The sequence below is a fragment of the Bombina bombina genome, chromosome 4 (genome assembly GCF_027579735.1).
Source record: "Bombina bombina isolate aBomBom1 chromosome 4, aBomBom1.pri, whole genome shotgun sequence".
Classification (NCBI taxonomy): domain Eukaryota; kingdom Metazoa; phylum Chordata; class Amphibia; order Anura; family Bombinatoridae; genus Bombina; species Bombina bombina.
Window position 1 is genome coordinate 19,241,092 of NC_069502.1, and position 17,641 is coordinate 19,258,732.

Consider the following 17,641-nt stretch of genomic DNA (forward strand, 5'->3'; position numbering starts at 1 on the left):
TTTTTTGGAGTGCTATTTAGCACCCAGGGCTGGATGTTACTGAGTCACAGGATGTGTACCTGATCCGGTCTTGGAGTGCAGTTCCCTTCCATGTTTTGTATTTTCTATGGGTGATTACAGCCACCTGTGCACCCCTTCTCTGTTCTCAGTTTGTTTGGCTTTGTGAGCTTGCATGATGGTGTGGCTGTGTTAGGGACTCAGGCGATGGAAAGGACCTTGACGTGGTGCCTGAGCTTTCCCATTTGGCCAGATGCGGTGACTAACCTTTCCAGTTGTGATTTTATCTTAGCTGTGAGCTAGCTGGTGAGTGCTGGGTGTTTCTATGTGTTGTATTACTTTTTATTTGTAATCTCCCTTATTTCTTGCACCCATTCCGGACTGGGGTTAACTGCCTGTGGCTCTGGTGACATCACAGCTTTTTTGGAGTGCTATTTAGCACCCAGGGCTGGATGTTACTGAGTCACAGGATGTGTACCTGATCCGGTCTTGGAGTGCAGTTCCCTTCCATGTTTTATATATATATATATATATATATATATATATATATATATATATATATATATATATATATATATATATATACGGCTAGATTTGGAGTTTGGCGGTAGATGGGTTGCTAACGCCACGCGTGTTTTATGTCTAACGCACGGCATTGTTTGACTCCGGTATTTAGAGTTATAAAAAGACCATCTAACGATGCTCCTAACGCGTGTATGTCACACGCGGAATCCTGCCAGCGTTAGACAGTCTCCCATAGAGATCAATGGAAAAGAAAAAAAATATCTTTTTTCACCTAACACTCGATCTCGCGAGAAATACGCACGGCTCGGTCATATGACGCATACCACATCATGCACAACAATAACACACCGCAAATGTCACAACAACAATCAATCAACAAAGCACACAAGCATTACACATTCACAAGCGGGGGGATTTTAATAAAATTTAATACGGGGAATACGCATATACTTTAAGATGCGGAAATTCGCAAAATAACAACAAGGAATTAAAAATATATACATACACTAGAAAAATAATCGCATTCAATATCACTATAATTCCGGACAAACATACATATACAACACTTCACTAATACCACACCATCGCAAATACACATTTAAACAGAATACTATTGGACAATGTTAGAGAAAACGACCACTATGACATCATCGCATTCTACACATTCCACAAATACTAACTAAAAATGAGCATGCGCAAATTCACACAACTAATACACATTGCACTAATATTAATTGCTAATAAAGCACACCTGAACACAATTTTCAACGGAAATTGGTACATCATTAAACATTTACACAGGGTATAAACACCACACAAGCAGGGCTTCTTTGACTGTGTTGCTGGTGGGTCTTTGGAGATTGGAGGTTTAACCCCTTAATGACCACAATGTACCCTGTATGTCACTGGTCGTTAAGGGTTTTTTCAGGACATAATAGCACAATCCTAGCAAGAACTTGCTATTAATGCCCTCCCTCCAGCAGGCTTTGTGGAATAGAGCAGTCTCAACGCTGGTGGCAAGACCGCGCTATAAAACAATCAAGTCCCAAAAAAAGGCCAGCGACATACAGGGTACGTCGCTGGTCCTTAAGGGGTTAAGATTAGAGAGTTGGTGCATTATTGTGAGTGAGTTAGTGTTAGCGTGAGAGAGTCAGTTGTTAGTGGGAGTTAGTGGGAGTGGGAGAGTGTCTGTTAGTGGGAGCGTGAGTGAGTTAGTGGGAGTGGGAGTTGTTAGTGAGAGTTGTTAGTGAGAGTTAGTGCTAGTGGGAGCGTGAGTTAGTGGTAGTGAGAGTTAGTGGGAGTGTTTGTTAGCGAGAATTAGTAGTAGTGTGTTAGTGAGAATTAGTAGTAGTGTGAGTTAGCGAGCGAGTGTTTTTTCTGTACACTTAACACATTTACACGCAAACACATTCAATACATACATACACTTATCAATAACACTACATACACTCCATACCCCATACCCCCTCATACTACACTCCATACCCCATTCCCTGTAGTCCCATTCCCTTTCATCCCATTTACTCTTATCCCATACCCCATACCCATCCCATACCCATCCCCTAGTTACATTTAGTTTACATATCCTCCTTTTAGTCTTCTTCTTTTTGTTTCTTTAAATACTCCTTACCCTCTTTGGTTTTTTAGATCCCTCTCACACTTTAAGCACTTTTTTTGTCTTTTTAGTTCTTTATTTTGACCCCCTTTCATTTCATCACACTCACTTTTTGTTTGATTATTTGGGGTTTAGTTTAGGGAACAGATGGAGGGCAGGCAGGGGAGAGGTAGAGGGGGAGGAGAGGGAGGGGGAGAGGAACAGGGCAGGAAGGGGGGCAGGAAGCGGGGGGTGGAAGCGGTGGGTGGACCCAGCCACTTTGTTCAAGATGAACAAGTGGCTGGGCCCAGTGGCGGACAGAGTAGGGCTCCACAGTCCGGGAAACAGAGGGCATCGTCACAGGGGAAGGCCAAGGCGACTAGGGAGGCGAGGTTTTCGATGGAGGAGAAGGAGGCCCTCGTAGAGGCCTATATGGCCAGGTATAGGAGGCTGCAGCACCAGAAGACTACCCCGACTGACAAGAGGAGGCTATGGAATGAGATTAGGAATGCAGTCAATGCAGTGGGTGGCCGGAACAGAGATCTGGATTCGCTAAAACATCGCTACCGGGACTGTAAGATGGATCTCAAGAAAAAGTTAAGCCTGGAGGCCCGACATTCCGCAGGAACCGGTGGCGGCCCTGCCCTGGAAATAGAGTACTGCCGATGGGAGGAAATGTTGCGGCCCAGCATCTCCGAGGTGGATGTAGTCGGTATCGGAGGAATTGATACCGGGAACCTGCCATTCTCATCTGACGGTAAGCTCATTTAAGAATAAATTCACATACGAATGTATTTCAACGGACACTATACGCAAACCTTTACTTCCATGATTGAGGTAGCGAATACAATTTGACAAAACATTCAAATGTACTTATATTACCTAATTTGAATCATTCTTGATATATATTTTAATGAAGAAATAGCCATGCACACGGTGAAACAATCACAGGAGGCAGCTATATTCAGCTAACAATCAGCATCTTATAAGCATATTTAGATATGCTTTTCAGCTAAGAATATCCAGAGAATGAAGCTAATTAGATAAGAAAAGTACATTAGAAAGTTGATTATAAATGTATGCTTCTAAATCATGAAAGATAAAACATTGGGTTTCATGTCCCTTTAAGGATCAGATTAATGCTATAACGTTCTTTACACGCATTCACAATTACTTTGCAGTTACATCAGTATCTAGGCTATAGGTTAGGTGTGCATTTAAACAGACTGAAAACAAACGCTAAAACATTCAGATTGACCAGAGATATCATAAACACGGTTTAGAAAATGCGGAAATCGTATTGATTGTTAGATTTCAAAGTGGAGTCATGAGGCTGCATTTGTAATTGTATCGTAAGCTAAGTCATTTAAAGCTTCATTTGCAAATATGCTAATATATATATATATATTTTTTTCTAATATACAGTCTGGGGAGGAGGCAGCACAACAAATACAGCCTCCTCCATCTCCCCGGGATGAGAGTGGTGGGGAGGAATTTCCACTTCGGAGGGAAGAGGCCCCCCGTGACGAAGAGGGCACGGAAGCAGATGAAGAGGCCCCGGAAGCAGAGGAGGAGACTGCGGAACCAGAGGCCCCTCAAGGACCCGCACCCCACCGTGCACGGGCACCCCGCCGTGCACGGGTACCCCGCCAAGCACAACAAGAGGAAATAGCGGAGGTGCGGGTTCTACTGGACTACATAGACCAGATGCGTAACTCCCGGATACAAAATATCGAAGGCCGAACTCGAATTATTGATGGACGAAATCAAATAATTGAAGGCCAAAACCAAATAATAAACATACTTAATAGAATCGAACAAGGGCAAAACAGAATCATAAATCTACACCAAGAGATGTTCAATTTTTTCCGGGAGGCGCATGCTGGTCTGCCTCCTGGTCCGCCTCCTGCTGCTGGGCCTCCTGCTGCTGGGCCTCTTGCTGCTGGGCCTCCTGCTGCCGGCCCATCTCCTCCTGCCGGCCCATCTACTCCTGCCGGCCCATCTACTCCTCTTCAGCCATCTCCTCCTCTTCAGCCATCTCCTCCTCTTCAGCCATCTTCTCCTCCTCAGCCATCTTCTCCTCCTCAGCCATCTTCTCCTCCTCAGCCATCTTCTCCTCCTCACCTTGGTCGTCCCAGTACTCTTCCTTCCACTCTTCCCACAACATCTCCAAGGAGAACTCTTCGGAGTCGGCAGTTGCCCCTCCCGGAGCCTCAGCCCCGTGGGAAGAGGGGAAGGAAGAGGAAGTAGGTATTTTTTTTCATGTTTAATGTTTTTTTTATTTAATGTGTAATGGATAGGTATGTGATGATGTGGTTTTCATACACTTGTGGACCACACTCTGTATATAATCTACTTCTATGGGACCGGGTCCATGGAGGCAGATTATTTGCAGAGTGTGGGTTATAAGTGTGTGAAAACCACATCATCACATACCTATCCTTGTTCATGATATTGATTGGTTTCTGTGATGTGATGTCCAAACTGTTTCCCGAATCGCAAACAAAATTACCATTACAATTATCCATGATGGCATATTACTGTTTGAATGCCAATAACACAGCTTAAAGGGACAGTCAGAAAATTATTGATTACAAACAAAACACTGTATTACGCATTATCAAGTTGGAAACAACAAAACATGGAGAAATACGTGTGACTTATGTGCTTACCCTTGTATCTATGACTATGAAAAATGACCACTTATTTGTTGTTCTGACATAACAACATTTTAGATATCAATGATCAATACATGGTAAATAATATGCTGTATGAGCACAAGGTTTTACATATACAAATGCTATCCAAATGCCCTATAGTGGTCAAATTGCATAATGATTACATGCACTCTTCAAGCTCGAAGAAATGAGCACACAAACCTCATAGGTTTAGCTAGCAAATTAAAATAAACACAGACAAATGATTAATTGGTGAGAAACATTTGATATCATTGATATTCCAAAATTGACTTTTAGAATAATGCAAAACATTATTTGTTTTCTAAACTGTCCCTTTAACAAAATTACATATGCTAACATATATTTGAAGATTGTTGGTATATCTACATGTACTTGTTCAAACAATATTTTTGGAAATCAAATTTATATTGACGTGTTAAATAAAGTCTAATTTCTTAAAGAGACATTATTGTGTTAATTTATTTTTAGAAAGACATTTGTTTTAACAATGAATATGGTTTAAAGTCCTTTTAGGAGTGGGGGGTGAAAATATGCTAACAATAATATATTTGGAGATTAACCAATGTGGAACTCATACATGATACAAAAATCAACATTGCATTAAAGGGACAGTATACTATATTTTTAACAGAACTGTATGTAATAGACACTACTAGAAACAACAAGATTAACATATACTCATATCAATATTACAAAGCTTTAAACACTTTCAAAGAAAATCGGGTTAGCTCTATTGAAAATATAGATGAACCCCCATTACAACCGTAAAACAAGACAATACACCATCATACACAAAACAGGAGAAAGCTGGAGATGGTACTCACATGAAACTTAGAGGCTTGGCGAGGAGTCTGAAAATTACTTACATTTTATTTGAACAGAAGCAAAATGAAACGTGTATTTGTTAAACAATGGACTATCTAACTAGACAACAAATTAAAAGATTTGATTTATAATGTGAGTGTCTAATGAACCTTTAATAAAATATACAACGAAATTACATTTAGAAGTCGGCATCATATATTTAGCATATGATAAAGATAAATGCATATTGATTACTTTAATCTAACACAATAGCGCATATTTATGAATTAGATATCTTTAACATTAAACACAACATTCATTTTTCAGAAAAAGGAACATATTGTTGACAAACATATTAAACAGCATGGACTATAGAGATTTGCACTTGCCTCGAAATATCATATGCATGAAAACATTTTGCTTTCGTTCGTTTATTCAACCAGACATCCAGCAAAAGAGAATGTGGTGGTCTTTATCAGCTACGGGTCAACAATGTAACATGATGCAAATAATCCATATTCGCAAGGTTTTTAAAATTGGCTTCATTCACAAACGTGTTTAACGTGCACAAACAAATATTGCGGGACTACGTAATACAATCAGACGTTTTTTTACCTTTGCATGTGACGTCTTAATTAACATGGCGCTTCCTTGATCACGTAAGAACGCCATCCAATAAAAGGCACATTCTTGATCACGTAAGAACGCAAACAAAAAAAAGGCGCATCCTTGATCGCGTCAAAACGCAATCCAATAAAAGGCACATTCTTGATCACGTAAGAACGTCAGTCAATACAAGGAATCATTGGACAGCCTGGCAGGTGACGTCTTAAGCAACATGGCGCATCCAAGATCGCTGAAAAACCGCATCCAATACAAGGACTCAGTTGACAGCTTTGCATATCAATAAGAAACGTATTTATATTTTAGTAACTAGTATGTGTGTAGATTGCTATCTAGGAATGTCACGAAATCATGAATCATCCTTTCGGACTTGACTGTCCCTTTAACTATAGCTATGGTGTATATCTTTAACATTTAAAAGATACACATGAGAAATACATATGCCATTGATGTTTTAAGATATGTTTAGATTGTTTTGGAATAACAATAATGACACATGTATTGATTAAACGTGTCATTTATTCAAGTTGAAATATGGTCAGCCTACCTATAGCCATATATGGGAGGAGAAGTATTTTGTTAACATATTTGTTAAAAAATATTCATCATCTAAAATATGCGCATAACACACAGAGATTTATTTGGTTACACTTTTACAATAAGATACAATTGAAAATGAAATACATGTGCTGTCAACATTACAATAAGATTGTTTATTAATAAGATTATATGTCAAACAAAACAGTATCCATAAACGTCCCAGTGTAGGTAGAAAAAATCAACTTGGTTCCAGTTCCATATATAAAAGGCAAATTTTATTGAAACGATTCAGGATAAAACATGTAGATAACTCTCAGCAAGAGAGACAAGTGGAAAAGTCTGACCGGTTTCGGCCCAGTGTGGCCGTAGTCATAGACAGTGACAGGTATTCAGGGAAAGCACCCTATATACCTGTTAACCACTCCCCAAATGGGAGTGGTAACAATCTAACATGATTTGTTAAAATTAAAAACACCTTGTACCTCATAGCTAGCTGGGATTGGAGTATGTATACAAAGGATACAAAGTATATATATGTTTTTACAAAAGCAATTGAAAACATATATGTATATATGTATACACTATTGGAGAGCTAAGGAAGAGTACATAGATATGTTAACAATAGGCATAAACTTTCCAAGCATTTTTCCTCATCATTTTCTCTATATTTATTCTCACACTATATGTAACTTTTACATACCTTCCCTTGTCCAAAATTAAAACCACCCATTAGATATAATGTTTAATGGATACCAGGAGGAAAATGACTAAGTGGTAACTAAGGCATATATAATACATGACAAATTGATTGAGTACAAACTCCTGTTCAAAGGTGTTAATGTATACTGCACAAAATACAAAATACACTATTGTTACCAACAGATGAACAGGAACTATAAAATCATAAAATCATAAAGTCAGGTGAACATACAATTATATTACCTTATACTCTAGCTAGGTTATATGTGAAAGAAGGGAAGTTCAAAAGGGAAATCATTAGTTATTAGGAGAATAATTTATTTGGAGTGGTTTTTCTTGGGTAGTTCATAGATATAGCCATAATGATACCACAATGCCAATAGAGTGGTAGATAACAGAGAGACTATGTTGAAAGGATGTGTTCTCAAGTATTTGGTACTAGCCAGATCTATCTGTGCCAATAATTTATAATGTCGAATTCTGAGTTGAAACCCTCAGGTACCAGGCTACCGAGCCTGTGTATCCAGTAAATCTCTTGCCTGGAAAGGATATGTAGTAAATCACCTCCCCTTGGTGGTCTAGATACTGACTCGATAGCCCGCCACCTGAAGGTTTCAACATCCCCCATGTGTACCTCCAAGAAATGTTTGGATAGAGCAGAAACAGCCCTTTCCTGGGAGACATAAGAGAGATGCTCCCTGATTCGCTTACCCACAGGCCTGGTGGTTCTGCCTACGTATTGTTTTTTGCACTGAGTGGTACACAGGAGTGGTACACAGGAGGCTAGTTTAGAAGTTTCAATGATAAGCAAAAAACATCACAATCTGAAATCCCGGTCTAAGTTTTACCCACTACAAGCTAGGGGTAAAAGTCTGGAGGTTTTCCACAAGAGAGTTATTGAAGATCTCACTAAACTAGATGATTCCAGAAAACATGATTATTACTCCAATTTGTCTAGGTTGGAAAAAGAGGCTATTGCCAGATTACAAAACAACAAGGAAGTGGTAATTCGCCAATCAGATAAAGGGGGAAGTGTTGTCCTTCTGGATACAAGTGCCTATATCCAAGAGGCATTGAGGCAACTTGAGGACTCCGAGGCATACATGGAATTGTCTCGGGACCCCACACCTGAGTATAAGGCTACCCTAAAGGACCTTTTGGATGATGGGGTGGAGATGGGCATTATTGACGAACAGACATATGATTGTCTATTGGTAGATAATCCAGTAATGCCCATCTTCCACCACCTTCCTAAGGTACATAAGAGCCTGGTGGATGTACAGGGCAGGCCAATAGTGGCGGGAATTGGGTCCCTTTTGGAACCCTTGTCCAAGTGGGTGGACCAATTCCTACAACCACTAGTTCGCAAACTGCCCAGTTTTGTGAAGGACACTACACATGTGCTCTCCAGACTTAAGGATGTCATTTGGGAGGAGGGGTACAGTTGGGCAACCATTGATGTGGTGTCCCTGTACTCCTCCATACCACACGAACATGGTCTGAAAGCTGTTTTGTTCTTTTTGAACAAAGAGACTGACCTTTCTCCTGAACATGGAGCATATGTGCTGAGAGTGGTTAACTTTCTACTCCGGCATAATTTCTTCATGTTCAGGAGTAAATTTTACCTCCAGAGACGTGGAACAGCCATGGGGGCCAAGTTTGCCCCCTCCTACGCCAACCTGTTTATGGGGTGGTGGGAGCGTTTCCACGTCTTTGGGGGTAATAGAAACCAGACCCAACATATCGTAAAATATCTGCGCTATATTGATGACCTGTTGGTCATTTGGTCAGGCAGCAAAGATCAACTTGATAATTTGGTTGATGTATTCAATGTCAATAGTGTTGGTCTACGGTTCACCTTTGAGTGGCACCAGACCAGTATAAATTACTTGGATGTTACCCTCACATCCAGTGGTGATACTGGAAGGGTTTCCTCTTCTCTCTACAGGAAACCTATCTCCGGGAATACATTGTTACACGCCAAGAGCAGTCATCCTAGGCATGTTTTCAAAGGTATAGCAAAAGGCCAATTCATGCGGATAAAAAGAAACTGCTCCCGGAGAGAGGATTTCCTGAGAGAGAGTGAGGATCTGAAAGTGAGATTGAGAGAAAGAGGTTACTCCAAAAATTTGGTTAGTAAGACCTTCATGGAAGTATCTGCAATGGACCTGAGTTGTAACCAAGGGAGGGCAAGAGATAACAGAATAAAGGATGATAACTCCAACAGAATCAAACCTACGTTGGTTACAGCTTTCTCAAATCAATTTGACAAGGTCTGTAAAGTTATTGAAAGAAACTTGCCAATACTTTGAGGCGACACAGTTCTGAGACAGGTTATGGACGATGGATGTAACTTCATCTATAAACGTAACATGACCCTGGGCAACATTTTGTCTCCCAGTATGTTACCCCAGCAGGATAGTGGTAGCTCATGGTTAAAGGTCAAGGGAACATACAAGTGTGGTAAAAAAACATGCAAATCATGTGATCACATGGTTGTTTCAAAGACCTTTTCCTCAACCAAAACGTTGGAGGTTTTTGACACTAGGGGTTGCATCAAGTGTGGCAATAGATATGTCATTTATTTGATTGAATGTACCCTGTGCAAAAAACAATACGTAGGCAGAACCACCAGGCCTGTGGGTAAGCGAATCAGGGAGCATCTCTCTTATGTCTCCCAGGAAAGGGCTGTTTCTGCTCTATCCAAACATTTCTTGGAGGTACACATGGGGAATGTTGGAACCTTCAGGTGGCGGGCTATCGAGTCAGTATCTAGACCACCAAGGGGAGGTGATTTACTACATATCCTTTCCAGGCAAGAGATTTACTGGATACACAGGCTCGGTAGCCTGGTACCTGAGGGTTTCAACTCAGAATTCGACATTATAAATTATTGGCACAGATAGATCTGGCTAGTACCAAATACTTGAGAACACATCCTTTCAACATAGTCTCTCTGTTATCTACCACTCTATTGGCATTGTGGTATCATTATGGCTATATCTATGAACTACCCAAGAAAAACCACTCCAAATAAATTATTCTCCTAATAACTAATGATTTCCCTTTTGAACTTCCCTTCTTTCACATATAACCTAGCTAGAGTATAAGGTAATATAATTGTATGTTCACCTGACTTTATGATTTTATGATTTTATAGTTCCTGTTCATCTGTTGGTAACAATAGTGTATTTTGTATTTTGTGCAGTATACATTAACACCTTTGAACAGGAGTTTGTACTCAATCAATTTGTCATGTATTATATATGCCTTAGTTACCACCTAGCCATTTTCCTCCTGGTATCCATTAAACATTATATCTAATGGGTGGTTTTAATTTTGGACAAGGGAAGGTATGTAAAAGTTACATATAGTGTGAGAATAAATATAGAGAAAATGATGAGGAAAAATGCTTGGAAAGTTTATGCCTATTGTTAACATATCTATGTACTCTTCCTTAGCTCTCCAATAGTGTATACATATATACATATATGTTTTCAATTGCTTTTGTAAAAACATATATATACTTTGTATCCTTTGTATACATACTCCAATCCCAGCTAGCTATGAGGTACAAGGTGTTTTTAATTTTAACAAATCATGTTAGATTGTTACCACTCCCATTTGGGGAGTGGTTAACAGGTATATAGGGTGCTTTCCCTGAATACCTGTCACTGTCTATGACTACGGCCACACTGGGCCGAAACCGGTCAGACTTTTCCACTTGTCTCTCTTGCTGAGAGTTATCTACATGTTTTATCCTGAATCGTTTCAATAAAATTTGCCTTTTATATATGGAACTGGAACCAAGTTGATTTTTTCTACCTACACTGGGACGTTTATGGATACTGTTTTGTTTTGCATTTTCTGTGGAGCACAGGGGCTCCACTTCCGCTCTTACGTCCTCACCGGCACGGATCACAGCTGATTGGGATGATTTCAGCTGACTAAGAAAGGCGTGCTGCACTGAGAGAGGCTGAGTAGTGTTAGCGGCGTGTGAGTATTAAACTGCTGAGATTTGCTGGGGACTGAGCTACAGCTGGGAACTAGATCACAACTGGGTACCTTACCGTGAGTATGCCGCTTTGAGCTTGTCTGTGATATATGGAACTGAAGTGTGTTGAAAGTAAGCCTGATTAACGCTACTGATGTACTCGAGCTGACAGGCTGCGATTATTACTCTTACAACTATATGTTTACAGGATCATCTGTCATACCACTTTCTCCTATAAGTATATTAGCGGGCCATTCTGTGGGCATACTTTATGTTTGTGCAGAGCCCCCCTTCTTATGGAAATAGTGGCTGACATACAAAGTAACCGCTAAAAGACTGTACGTTTACAAAGCCCTATTAGAACCAAAAGGAAGGTCACATGACATGTTTGCCCTGATTGAGATTTTTTGAATACGCTGTACCGCAACCTGGTTTGCCTGCCTCTTGAGAATTACCCGGTATATATGTAAATCCTAGCACTCTACACCTAACACTACATGTCGCGAGGGTGACAGCCTCTCCTTGCACACAATACTACCCTGAACTTTCTTTTTGAGCAATACGGTTGCTCCTTTTACAAGATTATATGTCCTTGTTCATGTAAAAAGGACAAAAACGCTTAAGAAATGGAAATACATTCATTAACAATTGTGCTCACCATCACTTAAAGGGACATTATTTTGTTTTTAAAAAGAGGATACACATAGACAATACTATTTCAATAAAATGAACACTTTACAGGGATTATATCATTGTATCAATCCTCAGATCATTTGTTAAAGGTGCATCAATTCATGCAGAGTTTCTAAATACACACATGGATGTGAAAATTACATTGGAGATGTTCATCTTAAAGTCATTTACAATTGTATTACATATATGATTCTTGAAAATCCAATATTTTTGGTAGGTCCCTTTAAGGATCAACCAGATAAACTAGAGATTCCAATCAATAAAATGAAGAATGAGGACAAAGAATCGTGCAATGACATGTCTTTTATTAGTATGTAAGAAAACATCGACAACGTTTATAAATAATCTTGTAAAAAAAAGGAATATGTGAGCCATATGACAAGGTAACAGAGTGCATCACAGTCCATGAAGAGAGTTGCCAAGGGCCAGCATAGCCCCATTGGAGACATATGACAAGGTAACACAGTGCATCACAGTCCATGAAGAGAGTTGCCAAGGGCCAGCATAGCCCCATTGGAGACATATGACAAGGTAACACGGTGCATCACAGTCCATGAAGAGAGTTGCCAAGGGCCAGCATAGCCCCATTGGAGACATATGACAAGGTAACACAGTGCATCACAGTCCATGAAGAGAGTTGCCAAGGGCCAGCATAGCCCCATTGGAGACATATGACAAGGTAACACAGTGCATCACAGTCCATGAAGAGAGTTGCCAAGGGCCAGCATAGCCCCATTGGAGACATATGACAAGGTAACACAGTGCATCACAGTCCATGAAGAGAGTTGCCAAGGGCCAGCATAGCCCCATTGGAGACATATGACAAGGTAAAAGAGTGCAACAGGCACAACAATAAACATAAAATAAAGGCCAAATGGCAACCATAAAAACAAACATCAACATGTGGACAGAGGATTCTTATCAGCGCCCTTGGAGCATCTCCAGATCCTCCACTTACTGGTCATCCCCTTCATCGTCCTGTGCCGGTCCAGCTACAGATTCAAGCATAGAGTTCCACCGCCTCATCTGACGTAGAGTCATATGCTGAACCTGTAGCTGGGCCTGCATGGTGTCAGCCATCCCTCTCAGGACAGCTGCATTCCTCAACACGGCCTGCTCTACTCGTGCTATACTTTCTAGCATGAGCCATGCTGAGTCACAGCCTAAAATAATGAATAAATAAAATATTAAGGATAATTACACAATAGACAAAAAATAAGCAAAGATACATTGTCATCATAAAGACAAATCATTCTTTACATCAATTTTTTGAAATTGATTCTTTACACATTAAATATGTTATTCAGACAGACCGAAATCATTAAAGGGACAGTTTACTCCAACATGTTGTCCCCTTTAATTGTTTTTCGATGATCCACTTATACAGCTTGAGTGTATAAAATCTTGTTAAAGGATTTACATTGTACTTACATTAGCAATTTAAATATTTTAATTATACTGTGGTAGGCACACCTATCCTTAAACATTTTGGCGTTGAGGACAAGCTGTGTAAACATAGCAACCTGAAGAAATTACATTTCCACTGGGTTAGACAAGAGATAATGTATCAACATTTGTACATAAATTGTTGGATCCAAGTAGTGGTGATTGGTATATGTAGTGATATCAAATTAAAGGGACACTGAACCTAAATATTTAATTGACTGATTCAGATAGAGCATGACATTACAAATATGAAAAAATTACACATATTCTTTAAATGTTAGAATTCTCTAGCTAGATTTTGAATGCAAGAATGTAGGTTTATAGGGCAGGCCATATTTGTTTATCAACTTTGGTTGTTCCTGCTGGTTGATGGATACATTCATCCAACAATAAAGAAATGATGTCCACAATTATTTTCTATTTAAAATTAATTCTAGGCATTTCTTTGTTTCAATAAAGATAGCAAGAGAATGAAGAATAATTCATAAGAGTAGTAAATTATAAATTTGATTAACATTGCATGCTCTATTTGAATCACAATAGAAACAATTTGCCTTCAGTGTACCTTTAAGTATCTTATAATGTGGATTTTGAATGATACTTACAGCTGTGCCTGGGAAGGACAATCTGACACCCAGGACAATGAAGGTTGAGACAGGGGGGAGGGATGGGATTGGGTTGGGGAGGGATGGGATTGGGTTGGGGAGGGATGAGCTGCTGCTCTGGGGTAGGCCGTACAGCTGGGGAGTGGTGAGTTGGGGTCTGGGCAGCTGTACGGGCCATAATACGGGGAGAGCAGCGAAGGGTGGTGAAGGGGCGTTTTTTGGGAGGGACAGGAAAGGACAAATGGGAAGGGCCGGCAGGGGTCTGGGCCTGGGCAGGGGTCTGGGCCTGGGCAGGGGTCTGGGCCTGGGCAGGGGTCTGTGACTGGGCAGGGGACTGGGCAGGGGCGGAAACCAGATGACCAGTGGTGGAGGATCCATCTGAAATAAATAATACAAATATATTAACATCTGATACATCATCAAATCAACGCATTTCAAATTGATTATGTTTTCAATATACTTAGAAGTGTGTTTGAATTTCTAAACAATTATGAAATGAGGATATGGTATGTATATAGGCACTCAGATGAATATCAATGACTGTCTGTACAATTATAACATTATTATTGTGGTTTGGCCTGGAATATGCATGTGACATAATGATGGCATGAATTATAAATAATAAAAAAAAAAAAAAAAACAAGCATATTTTCATGCTGCCTGATATAGAAAGGGGGCAGTAGTGTATTTGAACAGACAAATAATATTCCTTTTTGAAGTGCAAAAGCTGTAGACTTTGAATGTCTTCAATAAAATGATTTCAAATAAAGCAACATGTTGGAAACATGTTAGATATATTTCACATACCATCAGACTTCAAGGGAGTCTCTTCCTCCTCCGTCCCACATGTTAAATCAATCTCTGTAAAACATAACATGTTGTGTACACGTTAAGATCAGATATTATAACATATGTTACTGTTGATCAAAGACACACATCAATCTTGCATTAAAGATATACACACCCAAAGTTATGATTTACATCATTTTGATGGAGCATACAAATGACATTAGATTTGTTATTCTCAATGATTCAGATTTTCCATGTATTGTTTGTATTAATTTTAAAATCATAAAAGCATAGTACATAGAACATTTAAGATTTCTCATGTGTGTATCACTTGATGACTGTTGTCAAAAATGAACATGTAAACAAACATATGCTATACATCTTCTGAATAACAAAGGTGTAGACTAAGAAAGTTGTAATTCTTAATCTTTCAATATTCAAATAAAATGAATATATAATCAGAGGAGTAAATTATATGTTTGTTTCAAATGTTATGCTTCATCAGAATCATGCTCATAATATTGATTACCAATACACCTTCAATGACATATAAATGAGTCAATGGACTTACCAGAAGACCGCAAATGCGACTCTGTGTCAGTGCTGGATTCCTCAGGGCTCCCCACACCAACTCTCTCTATGAATGATATAGATATATATAAGTGAACACATTTGGGATAGCACTAAATCACATCTGTATCGATTTATAAGAATAATCAACTTGAAAATCTGAAGAATAGAGCAGTCATTATAATAAAAAATGCTTGATTGAATCAAGGGGATTCTGTAAAAAATGATGTATTGAACATATGTTTAATTTCTGACTATATTAGACATCAAACTCATCTCATACGATGCTATTGCATATCTAAATATACCCATTGATCAATGTTCTTAAAAGAATACACACAAACCACATTTTGAATAACAGCTGTTGACAAATATAAACAAAGACATGTGGCACATCGAGCCATTTGTGCAATGTACAGTAATCTTGTTTAGGATACAACACATATTGATCACAATACCAAACAAAATTGATTAGTACAAATATGTAATCATGGTGCTGTTAGAGTATGCTTATATCTATAAAGTAACTCCAACAGTGAATATGTGAATTATATATCAATATTGTCTAATCCAAAGAATGTAAGGATTAATGTATCTATTGTTTATTAAAGGGACACTGACATGATTTATTTCAATCATTGATTTCACTGTTCAAACTGTTCTAAATGATTTAACAATGACTCCTATTATAATTTTAATGTTGCTACATTTTAATCTTAAAGGCAGATAAGCAATATTGGATTCAATAAATATTGTTTGTTGAAGGTATCCACCAATCATCAATCAAAACCCAGGTTGGTCAACCAAAATTGAGCTGCAGATAAACGTACATTCTTGATTTTAAAATACATTTAGCAATAGAATATTTCACATATGATTACAGTATTATATTTAAATGTTGCTTAATATTGCATGCTCTATCTGAATGACAACATTAATAATTGTAGCTCAGTGTCCCTTTAATATAAAAATAGATTGATTTGACAATGTTGGTGTTAATGAATTCTCTACTCCATATGTTGATGTAATGAATGGGATTGAGCATGCAATTCAAATCTAATATGTTATTTAAGGATATCCTAAGAATTATTTAATTTTCATCTATTAAAGGGACATCAACCTCTAAATGTGTAATTGTATACTTTTTTAAACTATGTACTACTGTTATCTGAACACATGATTTTAACTTTTGTAAATATGCAAATTTATGCATAGAAAAACAGCCGGATAATACCAGTAATGCATTGTTTAACCTAAACCAAAATCCATTTTTTTTTTTTTTTAAATAAAACAATAGACTGAACCAATGTAGCTCATAAAATGTTTAAACAAAACAATAAAATCACGTTTACAAATAATTCTATGTAAAATGTAGTTGGCATGTCCCTTAAATGACGTGATCAATTTCAAAAATGGAATCTATATTTTTAAAATCTAAACATATGCAAAATTGTGTGTATTTTGTAAAAAATGTATACAAATAAGATTAAGCAATATACAAGGGAAGAATATAAATTTGACATTCAAAGAATCTTACACTAAAATTAAGACATCCAGAATAGATGGGATATCTTAAATTCCAAACAAAATCAGAGTAGGCTTACAATGTAATCCTATTTTTTAGATTTATTTATTCTTATTTGCCAAAAGTTTTAAAATCCATTTTGAAGATACATATAAATATTGAACAATGTGGATTTAGTATGTAATGTTCTGTCTATGTTTCTAAGACAAATGTCAATTAAAATGAGACATACCATACTGTGACAAGCCCTGCCTTGAGGATCCAGCACCAACATCCAGATCTGTAATATATTAAATGAGGATTGGATATCATTAATATAAATCATGCCATGTTTTAAATCTTTACATTATTAGCAAATTAATTTACAATTATTAATCCTTTGGTAGTCCCATGAGTTAATTGTTTCCTCAATTCAATTCATGATAAATATATCCTGTACTCTTATTTTCAATCAGTTGTGTTGTTTACTGTAGCTTAAATTATTTTTTGGTGTTATTTCATTCTCATCAATTGATGGGCATATGTTATAATTTATTT